We start from the raw sequence: 12719 nt of genomic DNA, 5'->3' as shown, positions 1-12719 counted from the left end.
TTGATGTCTTGTACTGGTGGAGTGCCATTTTGTAGGCAGAGAGTGTGTTAGTTGATGGGGCTTTACGCCATTTGCTTTCCTTCTGTCTTAAGCTTTATTTTTGTTTTCTGAGTTCATTGGTAAACCAGGGGTGTCTTTTGAGCGCATTGGTGTTGGATTTTTTTGTTTGCAAGGGGGCATAGATTGTTAGTTATGGATTCTGTAATTTTTGTTCCAGGATTGGAGACCTGAGTTAGGGTTGGTGAGATCTATGTTGGAGAGTTGTGAGGTGAGTTGATTGCTGAGGTCTTATGACGGGCATGTTCTTCTATATTGGAAGGAGGGTTGTGGTCTGTGGACCGGGTGGGTTTCATTTATTGTGAACTTGGTGGAAATTAGTGTGTGGTCTGACCAAGGGACCTTCTTGCAAATCGGTTGTGAAGCATGATTGATGCCTGAGTTGACGAAGATTAGATCTAGCGTGTGGCCTGCTTTGTGAGTGGGTTTGTTGACTATCTGCTTGAATCCCAAGGCTGATAAGGCCGTGAGGAAAGCTTCGCAACTGGGTGAGAGGGTAGGGTCATCTACGTGTAGATTGAAATCTCCCATAATTATAGCTGGGGCGTCCAGATTGATAGTGATTGTGATTAGTTCAATGATAGGGGAAGTATCTGATTCCAAGAGGCCTGGAGGGGCGTAAACTAATAGAATTTGAAGATGGTCTGATGTGAAGAAGCCAATTTCTAGTTTAGATTCAGATGTGACTGAGCGTTGAGAGAATCCAAGGCCTTTTTTTGTTGCTAATAAGATGCCGCCACTTCTTTTTTTTCAGTCTGGGGAGGGAGAAGATGTTGTAGGACTGTATTGGTAATTGATTTATTATTGCGGTGTCGGTGGGTTTCAGCCATGTTTCAGTTATAGCGCATATGTCTGGCTTGGCGTCTACCAGGTAATCATTGAGTATCAGAGATTTTTTTGTTAAGGGATTGCGCATTGAAAAGAGTTAGAGTGAATAGAGTAATGCCTAGAAGTTGCGTGATCGGTGCAATCAGGATAGGCGTAAGGGTTATTAATGAGCGTTGACGGGCTGTCTGGAGGGAGTTCCTGTTGTGGGAGTATGGCGTTGGAGGATAGGAATAGTTGAGATTGGTTGCATTTTGGTTTGCTGTGCCTGAAAGAGGTAGGCTGGTTGATAGGTTTGGTAGAGCGTAGAGCCGAACATGGTGGTTAAGGTTATATGGCAGTGAGGTAGGATGTGGTGAATGCTTGATGGAGAGAAAATTTGAGAGTGGTCGGGTTAGGGAAGAGATGGTCCGGCGCGCAACGTTTTAGCGGTCGCGTGGGTTTAAAGGGCTCCGGAGCTCTCTCCTGGTTGGCTGCCTGAATGCTGGAGCTTGTATGGATGGGTGCTGGATGAGGTATAGGAGGTACTGGATACTGGATGGATGGATGCTGGAAGGAGGTTAGATGAATGCTAGAGACTGGAGTGAGTGCTGGAGATGAATGCTGGAGATGAATGCTAGAGACTGGAGTTGAGTGCTGGAGATAAATGCTAGAGACTGGAGATGAATGCTGGAGATGAATGCTGGAGACTGGAGATGAATGCTGGAGACTGGAGATGAGTGCTGGAGTTGAGTGCTGGAGTTGAGTTGCTGGAGACTGGAGATGAGTGCTGGAGATGAATGCTGGAGGACTGGAGATGAGTGCTGGAGATGAATGCTGGAGATGAATGCTGGAGACTGGAGATGAGTGCTGGAATGCTGGGGACAGGATCGATGGATGCTGAATGATGGTTGGGTGAATACTGGAGGATGGTCAGAAGAGAGCTATGGGAAAGAGGCAAAAGTGGCTCTGAAAGCAGGGCAAGGGCATATCTGATTGCCTCTGGGAGTGAACTTCGGATCTGTGGCTCACCAAGGGGCGCACTAATGGGCAGGCCCCTTAGGGTCGCGCTCCTTTGGGGCGCGCAAAGCCCGGTGCGTGACGCCTTCGGGAGCCTCGCTGGTTTAAAGGGGCTCCAGCCGGCTTCCGATTGGCCTAGTGCCTGTTGGGGGGCGCGGCTTGTACTCACACGGAGTGCAGCGCTGAGGATTCAATTCTTCGAGTCTCTCCTCCTCCGGTTTTAAATTTTCTTTCTTGCCGCTCGCTTCTGCACGGCTCACCAGGAGGTGATGAGCGGGCTCCTGTCCCCGGAAGACGGTGTGAGCCCCGGCAGAAGGTGAGGTGGGTGCTGGGACGAGAGAGGAGGCGAAAAGGGCCGCCGTCGGGAGCCTCGCGGGTTTAAAGGGGCTCCAGCTGGCTTCCGATTGGCCTAGTGCCTGTTGGGGGCGCGGCTTGTACTCACACGGCGTGCAGCGCTGAGGATTCAATTCTTCGAGTCTCTCCTCCTCCGGTTTTAAATTTTCTTCTTGCCGCTCGCTTCTGCACGGCTCACCAGGAGGTGATGAGCGGGCTCCTGTCCCCGGAAGACGGTGCGAGCCCCGGCAGAAGGTGAGGTGGGTGCTGGGACGAGAGAGGAGGCGAAAAGGGCCGCCGTCGGGAGCCTCGCGGGTTTAAAGGGGCTCCAGCTGGCTTCCGATTGGGCCTAGTGCCTGTCGGGGGCGCAGCTTGTACTCACGCGGCGTGCAGCGCTGAGGATTCCAATCTTTTTCCTAGATCTTTTTCCTGGGTGGTAGCTCCTAATATGGAACCTAACATTGTGTAACTACAGCAAGGGTTATTTTTTCCTATATGCAAACACCCTACACTTGTCCACATTAAATTTCATCTGTCATTTGGATGCCCAATCTTCCAGTCTTGCAAGGTCCTCCTGTAATGTATCACAATCCCCTTGTGATTTAACTACTCTGAATAATTTTGTATCATCCGCAAATTTGATAACCTCACTCGTCATATTCCTTTCCAGATCATTTATATATATATATATATATATATATATATATATATATATATATATTGACTTTGTTCTTGCTAGTGGCCTCAAAGACCTAGAGGGACCTTTTCCTTGAAGGGGAAGAGAAAAGAAGAAAGAGTATTAACTATTTTTTCAATTCGCCCTGCCTGCGGGGAATGAGATAGGGTGCTACTTTGCCCTGAGTCCAGTTAAAGTGGGGACTGTAGTTACCCCAAATTAAGATCTGCTTTTGGAGACATTGTTCTTTACATTTGGATGGGTATGACCTCAAACCCTTTTCCCTGAATCTTTATGGGATCCATTCAAGTAATTAATATACATATCTCAAAACAAATGTTAAATAACATTAAAGAAGTTAAACAACTGGATAATCGACTGAAAGAAACTGAGAAAGCTTTGGTGGCAAATGAGAAAAATTACAATCATTGGAATTAAACCGAAAGCACTTTAAACATCCAGAATGATTTAATAAAAGAAAACTAGTTCTTGCATTTAAAGGTTGAGAACCTAGACAATCAAAGTTGGGCAAAGAATTTAAGGTGCATAACTTTTCCTAAGTTATCATATTTGGCAGCTAAGGAAATATGGAGAAGGTATATGGTAGAAATCTTGAAAATTACCAAAGAAACTCTACCAATTATCTCCAAAGCTTACTTCATTCTACCTAATAAGAAAGAACAAATGGATGTTAAGAACTCTCAAGTTCTAATTCCTAGGGAACCTGTGAAGTTGGATATTTCTGATATCCTAGAACAGTCGGAGGAAAATTTTGCAACACCACCCACCTTAATCGTGGCTTTTTTGTTGGAAACGGACAGGGAATGGGTTTTTTAAAAGTATTTTGCACATAGGTCTGAATTGTTATGAAGCACAGAGTTCAAATTTTCCCGGATCTCTCGAAGTAAACGATAAGAAGGAGACAACAATGTCTCCTTCTTATGTTAAAAGCACAAGTGGTAGAAATTGGATGTTTATTTTTTCTAAAACATCCATGAAAATGCTTGATTAAGCATCATGGTGTTTCATACTTATTTTATCAACCATCTCAATTGATAGCATTTCTATCTGATAAAAAAAAAAATGTGATTATTGGTTCCTCACCCCGCTGATTAGCTTAGTAACTCCTTAAAACGCTAGTATAGATTCTTCCATATAAATGATGTTCTCTACAAGCCATGATATTGGTAAATTTTTATTTCTTTGAGGTTGTCATAATTTTGGATCCTATTAGTGGGGCTTGACTTGTGCATTATATCTGTAATCTATATTTTGTTAAGCAAATTTAGGATGTATTTTTCTTGAAATGTAATGGTAATTATTTGCTGTTGTAAAAGTTATACAAAATGCATGTTTCTTTTCAAGCAATTACTTGAAAATTTATGTAAAATCAATAATAGGAAACAAAAAAAAGAATTAGGACATCCTGACAGTGAGGTTCCAATAATAAGAAAAGTAGTACAAGGGCCTGTAACTAAAAACTCACCTGAGCTAAAAAATTCTAACTTATCCTTATCAACTAAAAAGCAGAAAGAAATACAAAACAAAAAACAAACTTTGAATGTTCATTTGCTAATGCCAGAAGTCTAAGAAGTAAGATGTGAGAATTAGAATGTATAGCAGTGAATGATGACATAGACTTAATTGGTATCTCATAGACAAGGTGGAAGGAGGATAACCAATGAGACAGTACTATACCGGGGTACAAATTATATCACAATGACAGAGAGGAGCATCCGGGAGGCGGTGTATCGCTTTATGTCCAGGATGGCATAGAGTCCAACAGGATAAACTTTAGAGATGTGAATCGGAACCGGAATCAGTTCCGATTCCGGTTCCGATTCAAATCGTTAATTTTTTTTTTTGTACAGCCCAATCGTGGTTTTGTTTATCGGCTGCGCCCAAGCTGATAAACAAAAAACCCACCCAACCCTTTAAAACTGTTCCCTTAGCTTTCCCCACCCTCCCGAACCCCCCCAAAACATTTTACAAGTACCTGGTGGTCCAGTGGAAGTCCCAGGAGCGATCTCCCGCTCTCGGGCCATCAGCTGCCACTAATAAAAATGGCGCCGATGGGCCCTTTGCCCTTACCATGTGACAGGGTATCCGTGCCACTGGCCAGGCCCTGTCACATGGTAGGAGTAATGGATGGCTGGCACCATCTTTAAAAATGGCGTGGGCCATCCAGTGCTCCTACCATTTGATAGGGGCGGCTAATGGCACGGATGCCCTGTCACATTGTAAGGGCAAAGGGCCATCGGCGCCATTTTGATTAGTGGCAGCCGACAGCCCGAGAGTGGGAGATGGCTCCCGGGACCCCCACTGGACCACCAGGTACTTGTAAAAGGTTTTGGGGGGGATTTGGGAGAGTGGGGGAAGCTAAGGGAACAGTTTTAAAGGGTCAGGGTGGGTTTAGGGATTGTTTTGGTGTGCCGTTTTTTTCCCGCCCTCCCCCAAAATGATAAGAGAACCCCAGGAACAAAATTGTGGGGTTCTCTTATCGGGAGCCCCCAATTTCTGACAATTTTGAAAATATCGTCCGATATTTTCAATCGTCCGAAGCCCGATTCACATCCCTAATAAACTTCTACATGAGACTAAATGCACAATCAAATCTTTATGCGTAGAAATCCTTTGTATGTTGGGGAAGACTATAGTGATAGGAGTATACTAGTGTCCACCTGGTCAAGATGTTGAGACAGACAGTGAAATGTTAAGAGAAATTAGGAAAGCTAACCAAATTGGTAGTGCGATAATAATGGGAGATTTCAATTACCAAATCAAATCAAAAAATGTGGAACCCAAAATATTTTAAATAGTAGCCTAAGAAGGTGTCAGCAAGCCTGACGTTGTGTGACTTGTAGAAAGATACCAACCGGTCTTCTCAATCATTCACCTTCATCATTCTTTAATACATCAACAATTATTTTTTATGTGCTTTTTTCTTCTCTTTTTACTTAAAATAGTCCCTCCGTCCATAACAATTAAGATGACTCAGACTCTTGACAAACATTTATTTACATTGCCCAACACGGCCAGTGTTTCGCTTTGTCAGCTTTTTCAGGGGCATGCGGAAAACATTTAGCAAGTGTTCCTGATAAGATGGTTGAGACGTCTTGTCCCGTCTAAATGGGTTATTGACTCTTGCTAAAATGTTTTCCGCATGCCCCTGAAGAAGCTGACAAAGTGAAACACTGGCCGTGTTGGGCAATGTAAATAAATGTTTGTCAAGAGTCTGAGTCATCTTAATTGGTTATGGACGGAGGACTATTTTAAGTAAAAAAAAGAAAAGAAAAAAAGCACATAAAAATAATTTTTGATGTATTAAAGAATGATGAAGTGAATGATTGAGAAGACCGGTTGGTGTCTTTCTACAAGTCAGACAACGTCAGGCTTGCTGACACCTTCTTAGGCTACTATTTAAAATATTTTGGGTTCCACATTTTTTGATTTGATTTGCTGTTGTGGTTAACCACTGACTCTCCTTGTGCAAGTTTTAGGTTTCAATTAACCCCAATATTGACTGGGTAAATGCGTCATCAGTATATGCTAGAGAGATAACGTTTCTGGATGGGATAAAATGACAGTTTTATGGAGCAATTGGTTCAGGAACCGAAGAGAGATGGAGCAATTTTAGATCTAATTCTCAGTGGAGCACAGGATTTGGTGAGAGAGATAATGGTGGTGGGACCGCTTGCCAATAGTGATAATCATATGATCACATTTGAATGAATGACTGGAAGGAGGACAGTAAGCAAATCCATTGCTCTCATGCTAAACTTCAAAAGGGAAACTTTGATAAATGAGAAAATTGAAAAAACTGAAAGGAGCAGCTATACAAAAGTATAAGTGTGCAAGAGGCATGGTCATTGTTAAAAAATACCTATAAAAGGACTTCAACTTCATTCTGGCTTTGCCTTGCAATGGGCCTACCATCCGGTTCCCTGTTGCTCCATGCCCCGGAGTGAGCTGCCTTGGTACTTGCTCTGTTCCTGCTTACCTGCTGCAGTACCTGCTCGGTTCCTGCTTGCCAGCTACAGTACCTGCGTGGTTCCCGCTTGTCAGCTACAGTACCTGCGTGGTTCCAGTATCCGAGTCCTGCTACAGTACCTGCGTGGTTCCAGTACCCGAGTCCTGCTACAGTTCCTGCCTGGTTCCAGTACCCGAGTCTTGCTACAGTTCCTGCCTCGTTCCAGTACCCGAGTCCTGCTACAGTTCCTGTCTACTGTTCTAGGCTGGTTCCAGTTCTCCGTCCTGATCATCAACCACCTAAGTCCCAGCGGCTGGGCTCCTACGGGCTCCTCCCGGGGGAGCACCAGCTTCCAGGGTGAAGAGCACCTCTACGTCCTGCCTTAACATCTGCCTCCCGACCTGCAGCATACCAGAGACATTGTACACCTTTCCCCAGTCTCCTGCAGGCCGGCCCAAGGGTCCACTAAACTGAGACTCCATAACACCAAATAACACCCAATAATTAAAACTAATAAGAATTAATAAACTCCCTGCTCTCCATACCCGGAAACTCTCTCAGGCTCATTTATATGCTCAGTGACTCATGATTCTTTCAGGTTCACATAAATGCTCATTCATACACACACATATGATCTCTCACACTCACACATGGTCACTGCCATTACTGCTGTACAACATAATGCACCTTTGTACTGGAAGGTACAGACTGAAAAAAAAAGAGTAAAACTGAATGGCTACAGATCCTGCAAAATAAACTACATGCTATCAAAGCACCTTGGTTCCACATGAAAATCACAAAAAGACCCTCACCAACACAAAATAATTGACCACAAATTAAAAAGAGAAACATACAGGCCAATACGATAAGAAGTGTGGGAGAATGGGCTCTCCGTGTTGAGCGCCCGCTCTCCCAATGTGCACCAAGCCACGCCTCCTGGGCACAGGATCCTGTATTTAAATGAGGGGTTGCACTAAAAAGGAGGAGCTAGGGACAATAGCACATCCCTAGTGCCTCCTTATTAGTGGGAAACCTGGAGAAGTGGCTGTCAGTGGGTTCAGGAAACAGATGTTGAATTTTATGAGCTTCGGTTTTCCAAACTCGCTGATAGCCATAGGTTAGGAAAATGGATGCCAGTACATTGAGTGTCCATTTTCCAAATCTGACTGGCTGGCATATTTTTTTCTATTTTCTTTTTTTTCTTTATTTATTTTAACATTTCTGGTTCCTCCAACTTAATATCACTAGAATATTAAGTTGGAGGGTGTATAGAAAAATTGTATTTTCTAGTTTTCAATTTACTTTTTCAGGCTGCTCAGAAATTTCTGAGCGTAAAATGTGCTGCTTGGCTGCACATTTATTTTTTGGTATCCTGGGTGCAATAACTAATAGCCTCATCAACATGTATTTGCATGTGATGAACGCCCCTATTAGTTTCGGGGGTGGACAAGCATTTGACATGCTAAACTCCTTACAGTATAAAGGGTAGTGGATGCACGTCGAAAATGCACATCCAACTGCGTGTTACACAGTGCACTCAGCCAAGCGCACTTTACTGTATCTGCCCGACAGAGACAAATGCTTAATTAGAAACCCAAAAAGACAGACTCTTCCTGCAGTATAACACCAGAGAAATAAAAACTGCATTTTCTCTGTACCATAAAAAATAGAAATTTTGAGATGCACTGAAAATCAAATTATTTCCAATTACAATCTCAGAGAAAAAGAAGTAATAGTAGTCTCACTCTCCTATTCCCCTTTCTCTTCTACTTTCCCAGTCCCCAAGACTCACTTTCCAACCCCCTCTTCTTTTAGCCAGACTCATATTTAGTGCATTAAAGCAAACAATGAGGGATGCTCTTGCACTGGCATTCAAGATGGCTGCTTGATCCGCCTGCTCTGCAAGTTTCAGCCAATTTTGCCTGTTTTTCGATGCATAAACAGCCTCTTATAAGCTTAATAGTGACCTACCATGTCTGCAGCCAAATCTGGTAAGATAGATGCCTCTTTTGTGGCTGCCACTGGCACCAAATGACTAATATCTGATCTGTCTATGCCCAACAAGACAGCCACAGGAGACAAAAACATGGAATCTGCAGACCTAGTTTTAATGGAGCTCTGGCAATTAAAGCTTATGGTGCAAAGTATCATAGATGATACCTCAGCAATACACACAACTCTATTCGCTATCTCAACAATTCATAGCGCATACCGCAAGACTGGATAATGTCGAATCGCAAACAACATCATTACTTGTTAAGACAAGCTGGCCTTCCTCAAATGACTAGTGATTGAGCAGCTGCAAACTGACTTAGAAGACATACAAATCACAGTAGACCTCAGAGATGATGTCCAGCCAGGGCCCTATATATCTCGGTCCTGGCACTCTACAGGTGCCTCAGCATCTGGTCAAACTTCTTTTGAGCTTCTGGTTGCCATGTTCCTGACTCTGTGTTCTTGACTCCATGCCCTTGGCTCCTCCCTCAGATTGATCTCTGGCTTCTGACCTTGGCTCGTGTCTTGGATCCTCATTTGTCTGTCACCTGCCCCAACCTTGATATGATTCTGGACTACTGCTGACTGCCGCCTGCCTCAACTGTTGCCTGCCAGACTAAGCTCTTGCTACTCGCCATGGGATCAACATCAACGGAGGACCCCTGCCTAAGTCCATCCAGCCTTGGAACCCAAGGGTTTAACCTGTGGGGAACAAGGGCTTGTTTGCTGAAGGTCCTCTTGGTATTCCACACCGACCACTACTACTGCCTGCTGACAACAAGGACCTGTGGGGGCTTTCCCCTATAGGTAGCGTCAACCTCACCTTGGCCAAGGGTTCACCATTCTTACAAAAACTTCTTTGTTTGACCCAGTATGACATATCTTATGTTCTTATGTAACTTAGGGGAGGATTTTAAAAGGGTTAAGTGCGTAATATACGCCCAACCCTTTTAAACCTGCTCCTGCGCGCGCTGAGCCTATTTTGCATAGGCCCGGTGACGTGCGCAAGCCCCGGGATGGTGCGTATCTCCCGGGGCTTGAAAAAAGGGTGTGGAGTGGGCGGGGGAAGGGCAGTCGGGGTGGGGCGGGGGTCGGACCAAGGCCTCTGGCACAGCGGCTGTGCCGGGGGATCGCGTGCCGGCAGGCATAAATAATAAACAAAGGTGGGGGGGGGGATTTAGCTAGGGCTGAGGGGCAGGTTAGATAGGGGAAGGGAGGGGAAGGTGTGGGGGGGGCGGAAAAGAAAGTTCCCTCCAAGGCTGCTTGGATTTCGGAGCGCCCTCGGAGGGAACGGGGAAAGCCATCGGGGCTCCCCATGGTTCGGTGCGCGCAAGGTGCACAAGTGTGCACCCCCTTGTGTGCGCCGACCCTAGATTTTATTACATGCACGTGCTGCACCCGCATGTTATAAAATCAGGCGTAGATTTGTGCGCGCCGGGTTGCGCGCACAAATCTACGCCCGTGCGTACTTACTAAAATCTGGCTCTTAGAATTTACCCAACTTAACCACTGTGAATATTGACTTCTATATAAATTGCCATATTTCCTTCCAGGATTTCAATTTCACTGGTGAAATCAATGTCCGATTATGTAAATATTTTGAAAGCTTAACTATTGATCTGTTTTCACTCTTGGGTGGGAATTTGTTTGCAATGAAATAGGAAATATCGTTGGTATTTCCTATTTAATTGCATTTTGCAGGGCAAAAAAATGAAAAAAGAAACCATGAAATTTGTTTTTTTCTCTTTTTTTTTTGCTCAGAAAGATCAATGTATTTAATTTAAAAAAAAATGCATCCACAACCCACCAACAACCCTTTCTCTTGATTAATTCGATTAAATACTGACCACCCTAGCTCGCCCTCCTAAGCCCTCCCAGACTTACCATACTATCCCTGGTGATCTAGCAGAGGCCCAGGAGTGTCCTCCCACTCCCAAGTCAGTGGCTGCCATTAGTCAAAATGGTGCCTGCCCGCCCTTTGCACCTACTATGTGTCAGGGGGCTACCAGTGGCATTAGGCAGTCTCTATCACATGGAAGGGGCAAAGGATGACTGTCTGGCACTATTTTGAATAATAGCAGCTGTCATCCCTGGAGCAGGAGAACAGTCCCAGGGCCCAACTAGACCAAAAGGGACAGTTTTGGTGAGTCCGTGGGGGGGGGGGGGGGGGCGCTAGTGTGCTTGGTATTGAAGCGATTAATCAGGGGAAGACGTGGAAGGCAGGTTGTGGACATGTTGTTTTTATAAATGAAATACAAAAAATAAATTAAAAAATAACCAAAGGAGGACCAAAAATGGCCCATCCTCTGAATGATGCAAAAACATTTTTTTTTGTTTTGGGATACCACTCCTAATCTATCTATCTATTTATATACTGTGCCAGGAAAAGTTTTTCATCTCTTCCCATTAGTCCATATATTGTGTGAAAATTGTTTTCAATATGAAAACTCTTCATGGTGACCTTTAACTGCCTTCTCTTTTACGCAACCTTCAAATCTTGATTTGTATTACCACTATTCATATAAACTTGACTAGAGAAACAATAAGGAAAAGAAAAGCCAAGGCCATGAAAGGAAATATTTGCCAACAAAGTATGACATTGGCAAATAGAAATGAATCTTTAGTTTGAATTATTTCTTTTCATTGTATTGTCTTGCAGTATTCTGGAAGGACATATGTATTTTATGAAAGCAAAGGTTTAAATACTGAAGTAGTGCATTTAGTATGGTCAGAAAAAATAATTATTTGCTGGAAATTAAATTGGATAAAGTAGTAGCATTGTTTGTGATAATTTAAAATAAAACATTTTCCTGTCTGAGTGATGATCTGTTTTGTTTTTTTCCTATAGTGGTTTTGTTTTGCTGGTTATATGACTTGCTTCACAAAAGAAGTTCAAGGAGATGGAGTCATAATATGAATATGGAAACAGAGACTCTGTGCGGAAAGCTGAGGAAAAACTGCTTTCCTTAGAGAGTATTGGATGCCTGGATTACCCTCCCAGAAGAAGTGGTAGTAACTAGAACTGATATAGTTCAAGAATATTTGGGATAGTCAGATACAGAGGGAACTGAAAGGTGCCACTGGGTGGATGGGGTGGATGGGTAGAATGTGGGATGACACTATAGGCAGAGGCAACCAGACAAACCAGAGGTCTTTATCCAATAACAGTTACTGTTGTCAACTTGTGGATTCCTTACTGGGTGAATAAGATAAAGGGAGAACAGCTATTTTTTGTGCTGTTGGATATATTCTCAACCTTTGATATGTTGTCTCATCAAATCCTCTTACAGAGACATTCAGAATGTGGATGGGGAGGCACATTTTGACATGGCTCTATTCAGATCAATTATTAAATTCAAAACAACATCATGTTTATACAACGCTGATACCATGTAGTCTCATGGAACTAACCAGAGTAAACCTCATATAAAATGGCGGGCTTGAACTTCGATAGCCCTGACAGCCACTGGGATAATTGTGCGGTCACCAGTCCTGATAACAGACCCTCACGCTGGTATAATCATTGGTTTCTCTGGTGTTGGTTTTACAATTTTTTTCATTTTTTTAAGACTTTGTCATCTTTTAGTATGGTCAACTTTTAGGGCAGTAAAGTAACACATCGTAGCAGTAGGTGCAGCGGGGATATCAGGCGGGGGCCAGGGATCATAGGATAAGGAAGAAAGGGGGTAGCTTCAGGAGTAGTCTAAGGAAGTCTTTTTTTTTTGTTTGTTTGTTTTTAAGAAAGGGTGGTAGCTTCCTAGAGAAAGTAGTGGTGGGGGCAATGACTGTATCTCAATTTAGTATAAGAAATAATCCTCTAAACCTTTATTTATGTAAATATAATATATTAAACAATTATTATTT

Source organism: Rhinatrema bivittatum, chromosome 2, assembly GCF_901001135.1.
Source record: "Rhinatrema bivittatum chromosome 2, aRhiBiv1.1, whole genome shotgun sequence".
Classification (NCBI taxonomy): domain Eukaryota; kingdom Metazoa; phylum Chordata; class Amphibia; order Gymnophiona; family Rhinatrematidae; genus Rhinatrema; species Rhinatrema bivittatum.
This window is presented reverse-complemented; position numbering follows the sequence as displayed.